Below are 15,840 nucleotides of genomic sequence, written 5' to 3' on the forward strand. Positions count from 1 at the left end.
TTTAACCATAATGGCTTAGCTGTGCTGTGTAGAAGCCTGGGAATGGCCGTGTCTTATACACAGACCGAAAGTAAGGTAGGCTTTGGCTTCCATTAGTGCCCTTGCTTAAGAGGCTAGAGGGCTGATTCCCATCTTAACTTTGCCACTGAACAGCTCCATTTGGGGCCTTTGACATAAGCAGTTGAGTTAGAGAACCCCTGAAGGCCTGTGTAGCCCTTACATCACATGAGTCTAAATTCTGCCCGTGACTTCATAGAATCCTGAAGTAAGTATTTCATTCCCCTTCTGTGGGCCTTATTTTCTGCACCTGCTAAACAAAGCCTCTTGAGAAAGAGGACTTTAAAAGCAATGAAAAGAAAGACCCAAATCAAGGACATTTTAAAATGGACTGAGGTCAGGGGCGCGTGGGTGGCTTAGTCGGTTAAGCGTCCCAATTCTTGCTTTTGGCTCAGGTCATGATCTCATGGTTTGTGAGTTCGAGCCCCACATTGGGCTCTGCACTGGCAGCGCGGAGCCTGCTTGGGATTCTCTCCTTCCCTCTCTCTCTGCCCCTCCCCCACTCCTACTGTCTCTGTCTCTCTCAAAGTAGAAAAATAAACTTAAAAAAAGATAAAAAATAATAAAAATGGACTGAGGTCATTATTTGTGTTTGTATGGGGAATGGGTGATTAATACATTTACTTTCATTATGTGGAGAAATTTCTTTCATTTTCTTCTGGAGCCTACTGATAAAAATCTGGGTTTCTTGAGTTTTTCAGTCTGACGCTCCAATGTTTAGCACTCTGTTCAGTACATAGGAGACACTCAGTAACTATGTGTTTTCTTGGACTTCACTAAAATACCTCTTGAAAAAGTGAAGTTTTATCAACTGCCTTTTTGTATTTGAATTGTTTCTAAGCCTATTTTTTTTTATTATTTTTTTTAACGTTTATTTATTTTTGAGACAGAGAGAGACAGAGCATGAACAGGGGAGGAGCAGAGAGAGAGGGAGACACAGAATCCGAAACAGGCTCCAGGCTCTGAGCTATCAGCACAGAGCCCGATGCGGGGCTCGAACTCACGGACTGTGAGATCATGACTTGAGCCGAGGTCGGACGCTTAACCGACCAAGCCACCCAGGCGCCCCACTAAGCCTATTTTTAATGGTGGATGGATGTTCATGCAACAACCCTTTTTATTTGTTTATACTAAAAAACCCAGGATAAACACGTAAGAAAAACTTTTTCAAATACAAAAGTGTAAAACATACTCAACACGCCCTTCTTTGCCACCATTTGACAGGAAGTCAAGTTAATCAAGTGCTATAAACCATCAGTCTAGAAGCCAGGTGGTTCTGTCCACCCCTGCCCAGGGAAGTTCTGTCTGCCCACCATCACCTGCTCTTCTAGGACCCCACCAGCAACACAGGCTCCTTAGTAGGAAGCACTGACTTTGTTCAAAGCTGTAAAACTATAGTCATTACTTCTCTTGTTCCTGTTTTGCATGAATCCCAGGGACTGAGATCTGCAATTTGTGAAGCTTTAGTTTGTCGCACTAAGCCACACTCCTCTAAAGACATTACTTCTTTCCCAGTGGTTTTGCTTCTTCTTCCTTCTTAAGCTTTCTCCTTTTATCTTCCCCTCAGTTTTTAAAAATGAAATTTATTTTTACTTTTTAAGTTGCCTACCTCATCTGTAAATCAGGAACTAGATAATAATCTCTAAAGCCACTGCCCATACTTTATGAACCCTTGGGAGTATATGTTTATGAATAAATTGTCATCTTTATAATGTAATTTTATCAACAAATCATGAGTTGGAAATGTAAGTAGGGGGCAGCTTTTCTTCTGCCCTCTGAGGTTATATGCCTGGGGGCCTATGAATTAAAGTGACAAAAGGCAGGGACACCTGGGTGGCTCAGTCCGTTGAGCATCCAACTTCGGGTCCAGTCATGATCTCACACGGTTCATGAGTTCTAAACTGTCAGCACAGAGCCTGGAGCCTGCTTCGGATTCTGTGTCTCCCTCTCTCTCTCTCTGCCCTCTTCCACTAGCGTTCTGTCTCTCTCTCTCAAAAATAAATAAACATTAAAAAAATAAAATAAAAGTGACAAAAGGCAGATTAACAGGAAAAAAAGCATTTGTTTCTTTTGTGATATTAATATTTCTTTATGAATAGAGATTTCACAGTAAAGAAGTGAAAACCCAAAGAGACAACTGGACCTGGAGACTTATATACCATTTTAACAAAGGGTGACAAATTGTGGAGCAGTGATTAGACATAGGGAAAGGGGGTTTGGGCTTCAAGGGGGGCAACTTGTGAGAAGGTAACTAGGAAATGTAGGAGGGAAACTATTGCCAGATGAGGGTTGTGGAGGGGGCACCTTTACAAATGGAAATTTCCTTTACAAAAGGAAAATTTATATTCTGCTTTTAGGCATTTAGGGGGCAGAGAGTTCCTCTTGTGTCTGCTGTTTCTCAATTGCCTTCAGCTCAAAATAATCCTTATGCATATTTTGTGGGATATTTTGGGGTGGCATATTCCGGTCCCCTTTAGAAACATAAGAATCTGAGAACATTTTAGAACCCTCCTATGTCTGAAATTTTTATTTTTAATTTTTTTTAACGTTTATTTATTTTTGAGACAGAGAGAGACAGAGCATGAACGGGCGAGGGTCAGAGAGAGAGGGAGACACAGAATCTGAAACAGGCTCCAGGCTCTGAGTGGTCAGCACAGAGCCCGACGCGGGGCTCCAACTCACGGACCGAGAGATCATGACCTGAGCCGAAGTCGGACGCTTAACCGACTGAGCCACCCAGGCGCCCCCTATGTCTGAAATTTATGGATACTACTTTATAAAGCTGATTGATGAAGTTGAATAATATATATTTAAAACATATAAGTAATACTGATATATTAATACCTATAACAGTGAGACACCACAAGTAATTTGTCATTAACTGTGACTTTTCCAATTTTAAGAATATTTTATATCAAAACATCAAGTTGTCTACCTTAAATACATTACAATTTCTTTTCAATTATACTTCAATACAAAAAAAAAATATTTAAATGTTCTGGTTTTCTGGTTGTAATTTATTAGGCAAAAACCTCACAGAGCCCAAGTGAAAGAAAGTTCACAGATATTAATGAATGACCCATTTATTGATAATTTTCAGTAGGGTTTGAGACAGTATCATTAGGGACTGAAATTATAGAACTTATTTTAAAAAGTCTAATGGTTGGAGGTCAATTTGGGATTTAAAAATAACCCCTTTCCATAATTTTAATTTAGAAAGAGAGAAATGGTCAGGGTTCTCAATGCAGAATAGTTTTCTCCCACAGGGAACATTTATTTGGCAAGGTCTAGAAAATTGGGGTTGTCACAACCTTGGGGGGATGGGTACTACTAGTATCTAGTGTATAGAGGCCAGTGATAGTGCAAAACATCTTAAAATTCACAGGAAAACTTTTCACAAGAAAAAAATTTTTCGTGCCCAAATGTTAACAGTGCCAAGTTTGAGAAATTTTTCTGTGTGTGACTCAATAGAGAGTTCTACAGTTTGGAGTGCCTGCTCATGTTTAATTCTGGTAGGTGTTGAAACAAAACAGAGATCATTAAAACTCACGTCTTAGCCATGCATATCGTTAAACTGCTTGCTGACTCTTGGCATTTTTCTTGGCTTTTTACTCTTATCTGGACAATTAGATTTTTACAGAAGATTCTTCAGTTTGGTCTGAGGCAAACTACACAGAAACAAAAAGAGAAAGCACTCAAAAGATCCTACTAACTGGTATTAAGTGTCCCATCTGGGCAAGTTTAAAGATCAACCGAGTAATTTTTTAATAAGTTATAATTCTTACATTATATTATGTTTCAGGGTGGAGTCATGGACATTACAGTAGCCTCTACCAAACATGTAGTCCAATGCCGTTCTTTTAAAGTCAAGTAAGAAGCTGCCTTTCAAAGCTCACAAGGTATTTGGTTGTAGAACCAATACAAGGCATGATTACAACCCAAACACAAGGCACATCCCTCTCCATCACATTTGTAAATTCTTTTATCAGTTCATTTATTAAAGCGGGCCCTCACTAGCCTCTGCATCGAGCTTTGCTCAATGTAGACTAAGAAAATTCAGGGAGGAACTGATTTTGTGAACAAGGGGATTGGCAGTCACAATCCTACACCATTTGTACAACTTGCAACGTAATATTAAAAATGAGGAAGGGGAAAAGTGCAGGAGCAGGGAGAGAAATTTTCCCCTGAATCCACAGAATGGTAGAGCTGCGTTCCATTTCCTATCTTTTCTTTCCCCCACAACAGTTGACATCCTACAGTAATTTTCCGTTCAGTTATTTGCCCTTATCTTTTTTAAAAAAGTTTCCGTTATTATACCCAGTGGATTAAAGGGCATTCCTCTTTACTCACTGAGCTGATACAGTAGCATCTGTAAAAAGAGTTATTCCAAAATGTGCACCTTAAAGAACAAAATTTTCAGGGATCTAGTAGTTTAAGCAGTATCATGAAGCTGTATGTGTAGCTTTACTAATTTCATGTCACTATAAGATAAAATTAAAAAAAAATTACAAACAGGGCTATGACAACCCTGAAACTGGGGATTTGAGGAAAATACTGGTAGAGAAAGAGATCTATAGAGATCACTGTTAGTAGTAGTAATCAGAGCATACTGATCTGATTTATTTTGAGATATTCAAAACAACTAGGCTGTTGAGTGTAGGGGTAAGTAGGATGATCACCATTTAAATAAAATTAAAATGTTAATATACTAAAGTAACATCCCACTTGGTGCCAGTGGAAAACAAAAGGTTTAATCACTATTGCAAAGATCACTGACCCTCTGTTATAACCTGATTAGCAAGTTAATGCTTTTTCCTTTTTGCTTTTCTTTTTTTAATGTTTATTTATTTTTGAGAGAGAGAGAGAGAGAGAGAGAGAGCGCGCGTGCCTGCGAGAGCAGGGGAGACACAAGAATCCAAAGCAGGCTCCAGGCTCTGAGCTGTCAGCACAGAGCCCAACATGGGGCACGAACCCAGGAGCCAACCCAAGAACTGAGAGAACATGACCTGAGCCCAACTCAGACGCTTACCCAACTGAGCCACCCAGACGCCCCAAATTTCCTTTTTGCTTTTCAAATACTATTCCCTAATTTTGCATTTATCTTTTTCTGAAAACTTGTTAATTGCATATGCTTTAGCCCTACAGAAGAAAACGTTGCTTAGCAACCACCAAAATAACTAATAAGCCTGTATCTAGTAAGGGCGTAAAGGACTTATTTATTTTAAATTTATATACAGTATTTCTTTATTGACCATTGAAACCAAGATGTTGTTTCACTTTGAGTTTCTTCTGATTTCTGTGTCTATTTTGTTAATTTACATATGGGCTTTTTATAGCAAAAACAAAACAAAAAACAATATATTTAGTATAAATGTCTTTTTTCTCCCTTCAGCCTCTTAGTAATGTTTTATGTTCGTCATTTGCTTTCCAACATAATACCTTTATCAATGATATATGCTGGGTAAAGAAATGGTTTCTAATCATTGGATACAGAATTCTACAATATTCCTTTTCAATGCTAAGAAGCTATTTTCTTTTTAGAGGAAATACATTAAGGTTTTAGGAGAGGGAAATACTTGGAGATAAAATTGAAATGGTTGCTATTACCTATAATGGTTTTATTTTTTGGTTATTTGACTCAGAAGTATCTCAGAAGAGTCATGTGAGCCAAGAGCTTTGGGGTGGGAAGTGTTGCTGTCACATTGCAAGGTCCTATTGGACTCCTGTCACGTAGCTTTGTTGTATTAACCTGCCAGAGGTTTGAATCTGCCCACTATGACATGCAGAGATTTATTATTATCTAAATCTCAGACCTGTTTTCTTCCCTTTGCTTCTGTTCGAACTGCCCCAGGGTAAAGACAAAATACCAATAAATTTGTTTACTGCTTCCTTTATATTTTGTGGTGTTGTAAAGTTAAGAACCACTTTTTACAAACATATTAATAATGAAAAGAACACAGGCAATTTATATTAATGGTGCTAAGGCACTCTGCATTAAAGGGAAACAGTGCATGATTTCAAAGAGAACTTTTGTCTTGGAATGAAGCTCCTTTACAAAATGGCTGCTTTACAGTTTTTTCTCATGGAGGCTTTGAACAAATTTATAGTCATTTCCTTTCACAGGAAAGAACTTCTGGGATATCATCTTGCACAATGGTTAGTTACCCCATATGTATATATATCATATATATATATATATGTGTGTGTGTGTGTGTGTGTGTGTGTGTATATATGATATATATATATCATACGTATATATCTATCATATACGTATGATATATATATATCATACACGTGTATGATATATATATATCATATATATATATCATACACGTGTATGATATATATATATCATATACGTTATGATATATACGTATATATACGTATATATATATCATATACGTATATGATATATATCAGTAGGATTTTTTAATGGAATGCCTTCATTAAGATATTACCTTAACATAAAATAAAGTGGTTTTTTAAAAGCAATATTTAATTACTGATAGGTGAAGTAACCATAGTAGAACAATTACCTACAATTGGCTAATAGAGGACTCTGTAAGACCACATATACCATGTTCATATCTCATTTATATTGTCAACCCTTGTATAGAGAGAACGGGGGGCATAACTGGAGTTAGGTTTAAAAATCTATGTAAAGGTGTATACTTCGTAAGTTATCTGGTAAAAATACATGAATGCTAAATAACCCAGTAGTTTAGGACAAAAATAATCTTAGAAAAGAGATGCATATGGGTGAGAGAGAGTCAGATAATGGGAGAAAGAATAGAAAGAAGGGAAAGAAAAAATGTTACCGTTGAAATTTAAAGACTGGCTTAAAAGTAAAAAGAAATGCACAAGTTTTGTTGATAGTGAATAAAATAGTTAATGAAAACAGCCACTTACTAATGCTTCAATTCTGTGTTCTAAGTGCAGGTAATGGAAAAACTCATTTTATTCTTTTTTTTTTTTTTTTAATTTTTTTTTTTTTAACGTTTATTTATTTTTGAGACAGAGAGAGACAGAGCATGAACGGGGGAGGGGCAGAGAGAGAGGGAGACACAGAATGGGAAGCAGGCTCCAGGCTCTGAGCCATCAGCCCAGAGCCCAACGTGGGGCTCGAACTCACAGACCGCGAGATCGTGACCTGAGCTGAAGTCGGACGCTTAACCAACTGCGCCACCCAGGCGCCCCAAAACTCATTCTATTCTTTATGAAGTTTAATACCAGAACTTCTTGCTTAACGTTAATTTTTTATTTAGTCACCTTCATGGGACAGTTTTCCTATAATATTCCTTTATACAGCTCTCCCCTATTCGTTCGAAAAGAAAATAGAAAGTATGTATAAAACATTTAATTGTCAAATATAGAACTTTTCAAACACTGAAATTTTATTTTAGCTCTTAATTTTAACTTGTTCTACCCTAGTCATTTGACAGAGATGATCAGAAATAACATTTACCAGTTATTCACTAATGAGAATTTTTCCTTTGTTCCCTGTTTTTGTACTCTTTGGAGTACAGCTACTAGTAAGTAGTGAAATGCCAAAGAACTAGGTGGCCGTTAGGAGAAGCAAAAGGCATTATTATTTACATAAATTGAAATTCCCCACAAATCAGTATTTAATACAGATTAGTATTCAGTTTTACAACCCGATCATTTATGCAGATTTGCTAATACATATACATCCCCCAAGTCTCAGCTTGTTACAGTGATTATTGATTCACCATCATTTTAGTAATGATTAAGTGCTGGACATTTAGAATTACAAATCATAATCTCCTATTACATTGCATACTTAAAATTCTCCACAAATAAGTTGTCTCAAACAGACATTTTAATTTTTAATTTTTTTAATTTTTTTTATTTATTTTTTTCAATGTTTATTTATTATTGAGAGACAGACACAGAATGTGAGCAAGGGAGGGGCAGAGAGAGGGGGAGACACAGAATCTGAAGCAGGCTCCAGGCTCCGAGCTGTCAGCACAGAGCCCGATGCGGGGCTCAAACCCACGAACCGCGAGATCATGACGTGAGCCGAAGTCAGTGGCTAACCAACTGAGCCACCCAGGTGCCCTTAATTTTTTTTATTTTTAAAGATTTTATTTTCATGTAATCTCTATACCCAACATGGGGCTTGAACTCACAATCCTGAGATCAAGAGTCACATGATCCACCAACTGAGCCTGCCAGGCTCCCCTCAAACAGTCATTTTTAAATAAGGATGCGAGGTAGACGATATGTGTCCTTAGGCCTAAAGGTTGTCCTTAGAATTTGTAACTGAAAGTAAACCATTGGGCCCTGTGGGCACTGACATTCTCTCTTGTAACTGAAAGTAAACCATTGGGCCCTGTGGGCACTGACATTCTCTCTTAACTTCTCGTTGTCTTTGAAGAGTAATGCATGAGTATGTTAGCTATTTTTAGTTAAAAAATAAAAATCATGATATTGGAGAGGTATTCTTTATGATAAGACTTTATGACAGTTCTTACACCTGAAATGATGACTTTTTGGGAAAATGCTTTAGATTGAACATAAAAAATACATTCTTGGGGCTCCTGGCTGGCTCAGTCAGTAGAGCATGTGACTCTTGATCTCGGGGTTGTAAGTTCAAGCCCCACGTTGGGTACAGAGATTACTTAAAAGTAAAATCTTTATGAAAAAATAAATAAAAATAAAATTCTTGTTGAAATGAATGAAATTGCTACCACTACTACTAAGACCACTGTTAAAAAAGTATTAAGACCTTTTTATTACTTTTCTATTGGCCAATTAAGCAATTCACTGTTGCTCTCAAAGCAAACAAAATGCCAGTTTTTAACAACATGGAAGCTGCTGTTGACAGATCATTCAATCAAAGGGCTATTTTCTATTGTAGAAGATTGCTAATACATACATAACCCTTGTCAGTAGTTGCCGTTCAGTTTTCTTTTTCTTTACATTTGCAAATGCTTTATAAATAATACCGTTAGATGCAAAATGAACTTTTAGTTCCTATTTTCAATATACAACGATATAACATTAAAAGCAAAATACTAAGAGGGGTGCCTGGCTGGGTCAGTCAGTGGAACATGTGACTCTTGATCTCGAGGTCCTGAGTTCAAGCCCCACGTGGAGTGTAGATCTTGCTTAAAAATATATAAAAGCAAAATACTAAGAGAAGAGAGATACAAAGTCCAGCTTTGGAAATTTTAAAGCTTCTATTTCAGGATCTCCATGTTGAGTTTATTTTCTTCTTTCTTGAATTCATCTTATAATGAACCTGTTGGGGGCTTGGAGGGGGATACACAGATCCTTTATAATCACATATTTCAGTCTTAATAATAGGTCTGATTTGCTAGTGACCTTAAATTGTTTAAACCCAGAGGACAATGGTTTACTCTTCTATAAAATGGGGATAATAAAACCAGCTTCATAGTATTGTTGTAAAAAACTACAAGAGAGTATATAGTTAAAGGCCCATTCAAGCATAGTAGATATTAAATATGCGTTACTTCTCTCCTCCTTCCCCTTTTACCCCTATCCATACTCAGTTGATATCGTTGAGATGAAATGGATTAACAGTTTTTTTGGTCAAGTCTAAGCTTCCAGATAAGCTGTTACTCTAAACAATTATATAGGATATTTCTTTTGACTCTAAGATACCGACGAACCATGGAAAATCTTGTTATAATACAATCATAAAGAAGGATTGTGTATTTCCACGCTAGCCCCTAGTAACAGTATTTTGTTGATCAGGTTACAACAGATGAATATCAGTAGACAACAAATGCTCTCTTTGTTCCCTGTTCTTGTCACAATTGCTTAATTTAATAAGAGGTAATTGATTAAACTCTGTCTGCATTGTTGTCAGGAAACTGGAGAGGCAGCTAAACTGCAGGAGACTCCACACACACACACATTATCAACCTTTTGTGTCCTCTAACCTGTCTCAATTATTTCTGACAGAAGGACACATGTAAATTACCAAATTGCTCCCAAATAAAGCAACACGTAGAAAGATTTAATTGCTTAGGGAAAACTGGTAGAGGATTGGAGTTGTATGACAGCGTCTCTTTCTTTCTCTTGGATTTTAATTAATTGGATAAGGAAATAGGAAATGGAGACATTTGTGTTCTTGGATACTGAGGATACCCCCCCCCCAATTCTAAGAGTTACAATTCCATCTTCTCTTTGGTGTTTAGCAAATAATCTTGCCCCTCCAGACATCATTTTTAATATTGATAATAACAGCAATGAACATTAATCAAACGCTTTCTAGAGCCAGGCAGCTTACGAAGGGCTTTTACATGCATTATCTTATTATTCCTCATAATTATAGCACTATTATTATTTTCTCATTTTGTGGATGAGAAAACCAGGGGTGAGACAGCTTATGGAATTTGCTTATGGTCACAGAGCTAGTGTGTGGCAGAGTCCTATATTAATTACCCCAGGTTATTCTGAACTCTGAAGTCCTCATGTTAACTATTATAGGTCCTTCCCTTAATGACAAAAATGGAGGCTAGAAAGGCAGAAACTTTGTAGTCTTCAGTGACCGCCCTTGGCCTACACACCGTATTTTCCAAATTTGTTGACCTGATATTTGAAACCCGCTGCAGGCCAATTCAAATCTGCCTTTGAAGCCTTATCTCCTACCGTACCCAACCGATGTCTTCAGTTCGCCAGTGTGGCCAAGTTTATTTTATTTTCCCTGTAAAAAATGATTTCACTTCGCCTGTCCAGATTCAATCCATGTCTTCCATGCAGGCTTTCCTGAATGCAGAGAGACTTTATACTATTCCAATCCTAAAGTCACTTACAATTGCATCACTTGACAAACAGCGCATTGTCTTCTGGGGTGGGGAAGGAGGACATGTGAGTGTCTGAAAAGCACTAGTGTCTGGCACATGGCTGATACTCCGTTTATGTTTGCTCCTTCCCTTATTGTCCTTTAGTGATGAAGGGCCTGCACTTTGGAGCCAGGCACACTTGTTGTTGAATCTTATCAGCTCCATTTCTGATTGTGAGAATGGAGTCAAATCACTAAGCTTCTCCACACTTTAGTGGAGAAGCAGAGATAATTACAGTGCCTAGCTCATCGACTTGCTGTGAAGATTGAATGAGATTCTCTGTCTAGGACATGGTGAATGCTTACCAAATATGAGTTGCTATTATTATCATTAAAAGTTTTTAGGGTATTAGTCATTATTTATAACTAGATTCTATGATACTATATTAAAAGTTTAGTAAGTCCCCCCATGAACATTACAGGCATTTCGTAAATGCTCTTGGATTTTTTTGTTTATTTGTTTTAGAGAATGCATGCACATGCTTGCACTCACGTACACACACGAGTGGGGGAGGTGTGTGCAGATGGAGCAGGTGGAGCAGAGAGTGAGGGAGAGAGGATCTTAAGCAGGCTGCACACTCAGTGCGGAGCCTGATGTGGGGCTCGATCTCACGACCACGAGATCATGACCTGAGCTTTAATCAAGAGTCGGACACTCAGCTGACTGAGCTACTCAGGCGCCCCCACTTTTTTTTCTGTTGGTTTTTGAAAAAAATTGTGATATAATTCATGTAGCATCAAATTCGTCAAGGTTGTTTTGTTTTAGTTTTTAAATTCCATTTAACATACAGTGTAATATTAGTTTCTGATGTACAACATGGTGATTCGACCCTCCCATACGTCACCTGGTGCTCATCACCACAAGTGCGCTCCTGGATCCCCATCACGTATTTCACCCATCCCCCACCCACCTCCCCCCTGGGAGCCATCCGTTTGTTCTCTATAGTTCAGAGTCTTTTTCTTGGTTTGCCTCTCTCTCTCCTCCCTCCCCCACCCTTCTTTGCTTCATTGCAGATTAATCAAGTTTTAATTGTAGGATTTAAGCCAAGTCCACCACTGCAAGCTGTGTATATGATCTACTGCAGGGACCCGAGGGCCCCTTGGAAAGGGACTTATCCAGGCTGGACTCAACCAACCTGCAGGAAGAACCTGAGACAAATAAACATCTGAATGAAAACTAGTTCACATTTTATTGCTGTTCCCTAAAACTACACTCTGGTCTTCATTAAAAAAAAAAAAAAAAGAGAGAGAATCGAACACATTAGCCTTGTGGGATGATTTGATTTGGTTGTTAGTAAAACTTTTCAAAAATTTATGACTTTTTTTAATTTTAAAAGTTATTTGCTTTAAAAATAAGGTAAAATTTCTGTAGTTACAATTGAGTTGTGTATTCTCAAAACGAGGCAAGATGAAGCATTCCTCAAATTTTTAGATGTGTCTGTAACCATCCTCAACACTGGAAGCCCTTATTTTTGGTTAGGTAAGGCTTAAGTGAATGTGTTGTGTTAAAAAACAGAATTCAGGGGCGCCTGGGTGGCGCAGTCGGTTAAGCGTCCGACTTCAGCCAGGTCACGATCTCGCAGTCCGTGAGTTCGAGCCCCGCGTCGGGCTCTGGGCTGATGGCTCGGAGCCTGGAGCCTGTTTCCGATTCTGTGTCTCCCTCTCTCTCTGCCCCTCCCCCGTTCATGCTCTGTCTCTCTCTGTCCCAAAAATAAATTAAAAATGTTGAAAAAAAAAAAAATTAAAAAAAAAAAAACAGAATTCAACTGAGTAAATGTTAAAGATCTTATTGGCTTTTTCCAGTGATTTATGATCCGAACAGCATCCAATCTAGCAGATAGAAAGGAGCTCTGAGGAGTTTGTACCAAAGAAAAGACTTTCATAGGCAGAAGGGAGCAGGAACAAAGAAGTTCCACTAGGCAAAAAAGCAGATTGATTATTTCAAAGGGGTCTATCAGGCGGATTACCCAACTAGTGCTGATCTGGTGATTTCTGAGTGACTAGAGATTCCATTTCTGAGAGAGCCAAAACGGTAATGAAGTCTCTGTTGGGTGACATGAGGCTTCGCATAAGTGGCTCCATTTGGGGCCTGTTGTCTTGTTTTTAACAGTTGGCTGTGGATTTTAGAGTTACAAGTGAGGTAAAAAGCTGATTGTTGTGAACTCTACCTCACCCCCATATTCTTTGTAGTGAGATCTGAATGAGGAAGTAAGATACCCAGGATAGCCGTTAGGCAAGTATTTATGCCCCACTGTTGTTTTTTTTTTTTTTTTCCTTTAACTCTGGGGATTTTCTCTTTCTTTAGAATCTGTGTTTTCTGGGGTTTTGAATTTGCCTAGCAATTGCTATGAAAGATAGAAAAGATAATGAGCTGAACGGCTGGAATTTGACACAAGAATAATGGTTTTCTTTGTTTACCTTTGCATGATTTGTAAAGAGTGCTAAGCTTTTGCTTTTTTAATCTTTTACGTTTTGTTCTTTTTCCCTTTGTAAAAACTCCATATGTGTTACTGGACTCTTCTGAAATACAAAATATTCTGGAAAGCTTTCTACTACTCACACTCCTATGGCTTCTCATTCTCATTTTATCTCTTGTTCCCCCACTTAGAGGACTTGGGTTTTGTAATGTGCACTCTGAAGTGTGAAACCTACTTGGAAATTTGGTTTTCCGTGATTAAGAAGGTGCTTGTAGAGTTTTGTCTTTCTTATAGTTGTTTGTGTCAATGGCATGAACATTTTGTGAAGATCTCTTAAAATGGAGTCCTGCACACTTCAGGAATGGTTATGTCAAGATTCAGGAACATCTGTGAAGATGTTCAGGAGTGATTACACAGGCACCACTGGGGAGGGAGGAGACTCTCTACGGGGCTCCACCTGTGCACGTGGGAGGCACAGAAAACCCTTCTGCCCTCTAGACCATATTTCTGCTATGGGCTTTTCTCCTCCTCTCCATCCTACCCTGATTTTAGGGCCGTTGTGATGAGAATGTTCTACAAGTAGAACCCGACTCATGGGAAAAGGGTCTTTATAGCCACTCTTGTGAGATGAGATAATTTTTTAATGATGTGCTATCGGTTCTTAGTGTATTTGCCTTGGGCTTGAACATGACTGCCATTGTAAAGATACTTTGCCGCATTGGGGGAGAACACAAAAAAAAAAAAAAAAAGTTCGCATCTTATTCAGGCTTTTCTTGATTTTTGTTTTGGCTGTACCTAAATTTGACACATGAGAACAGATGTTCTCTGAAGGCCAGGAGTGGTTTATTAAACTCCTAGTCATTCAGTGTGATCCAGGTATGTGTTTGCTGAAAAGTAATAATCCTAGAAGAATGGCTGTAGAACAAAATCAGCTACCAGAGTAAAATCTTTCTATCTAAAATCTAAAATGGCACTTAAAAATCACTAAAGATATTTTATTCATTAACATTTTCTTATTTTAATGAGATCTGGAGAGGCTTTTGAAAATTACTTTGTAGCCAGTTTGGTCTGTAAACTGAAAGACTGTAAGGAATAACTAATAAAAAGTAAAACAGCTGTCATCGAATACTCTTCATAGGCAAAAGGCTTGATGTAGAAAATCCAAAGTAGGGTACAAAGTAGACTGCATTTGTTGGGACATATAATAGCAACCCCAGGGGGACTTCCTTAACATCTGGGCTTAATGTTACCTTTTGTTTTTTATTCTGATAGAGATGAAAAAGGTATTTCCACCTTCAAATCCCCGAATAAGCCTATTTAGTGGAGGGAAATTGGATACTTAGCTTTGGACTGTTTCTGAGCGCACAAACCTCTGATCTAGTCCATCCCTCTCAATTTACATGACCATGAGGAAATGGAAACCTAGGGAGGTTGAAGGACTTACCCTGGGACAGGCAGCTAGCTAGTTCCTGCTTGAACTGGCGACTATCTATTGGTTACCGCTAACGCCGCGTTTTCTGCCGCCGGCTGGGTATGCAACCCCGTCCTGGTAAATTGTAGCAGCGAATGGTGCTACACCCCTTGGTCTCAGGTAATCCCCCCCCCCCCCCCCCCCCCGCCCCACGCCTTTTCTCAGGGGAGCTGCGCGGTGCGAAGTAGAGGATTGCAGGAGCTCACGCGCAGACTACCCTGGGAGATCCGTGGGATCAATTCACGGGGTTGCCCTGGGGGGATGCGAGGGGGGGGGGGGTGGGGCAAGAGGCAAGAGAGTACGAAAGACGTCTTGCAAGGGAGTAAAGGACTGTAAACATGACTGTAACATGGTCCCTGAAATTTTGAGGCTGGAGTATCCCAAGAGAAAATGTCTTAGGAAGAGAAGCCAGTTCTAAGACAGGTTTTTAAATCATCAGTTTTCAAAAAGTATGCTTTGCGTTGGGACCACACATACACATTCAGTTGTGAGAGGAAAGAAACGTTGGTATTTTCCCTGCTTGGATTCCAAAAGTCAGGTATGGAGGACAGTTTTAAGGGTGAAAAAAAATGAAGGGTGCTAGTCTAACCTAGGGAACCCTTGCTCTAGAAAATGCACGCATTGTGGCTTTGATAGAGGACCTTTTAGATTTGGAAATGAAATGTTAATAATTCCAGTGACTGTGGGTAATTAGAACAGTCTTTTGAAGGTAATAAATTAGAAGCTTTAAAAAATACCTCTTTACCTGAGAATCTGTGTGGAATTCTAAAAGGACTGAATTATTTAAAGTCGTTAGCTTCTGTTTATGTAGTTTTAAAACTATCTTTACAGCCTTTGATTATGTTTCTGAAATTGTTTTTGTACTTTTACAGCCCTGATCCCTTAAATGTTTTATGAGTTTAATATACAGCACCTAACTATTTGGTATTGTTTTTCTGGTCCTTTTTTTTTTTTTTTTCCTCCAGTTAGGAGTGTTCTTAACCTAGAAGATTACCTATTGTTACACTGAATTGCTCTCCCGGGGTGCATAGGCACTGCTCGAAAGCGGTTATAATGCTCGT

General features: G+C 38.5%; 1 protein-coding gene across 10 annotated transcripts in view; it reads left to right on the forward strand.

Annotated features, from left to right (window-relative positions):
* RABGAP1L (RAB GTPase activating protein 1 like) overlaps window positions 1-15,840 on the forward strand; it is a 758,910-nt gene that overhangs the window by 636,797 nt on the left and 106,273 nt on the right. Inside the window, exon 1 of one of the 10 annotated variants that reach the window (XM_058701193.1) lies at window positions 13,529-14,899. The exons of 7 other annotated variants lie outside the window; for them this stretch is intronic. The gene's annotated coding sequence lies outside the window, so the exon portion shown is untranslated. Of the gene's footprint in view, window positions 1-13,528; window positions 14,900-15,840 lie in introns of those variants that run through there. 2 more of the 10 variants (XM_058701190.1, XM_058701191.1) reach the window with 2 other exon arrangements.

This window comes from Neofelis nebulosa, chromosome 15 (genome assembly GCF_028018385.1).
Source record: "Neofelis nebulosa isolate mNeoNeb1 chromosome 15, mNeoNeb1.pri, whole genome shotgun sequence".
In the NCBI taxonomy this organism is placed as follows: domain Eukaryota; kingdom Metazoa; phylum Chordata; class Mammalia; order Carnivora; family Felidae; genus Neofelis; species Neofelis nebulosa.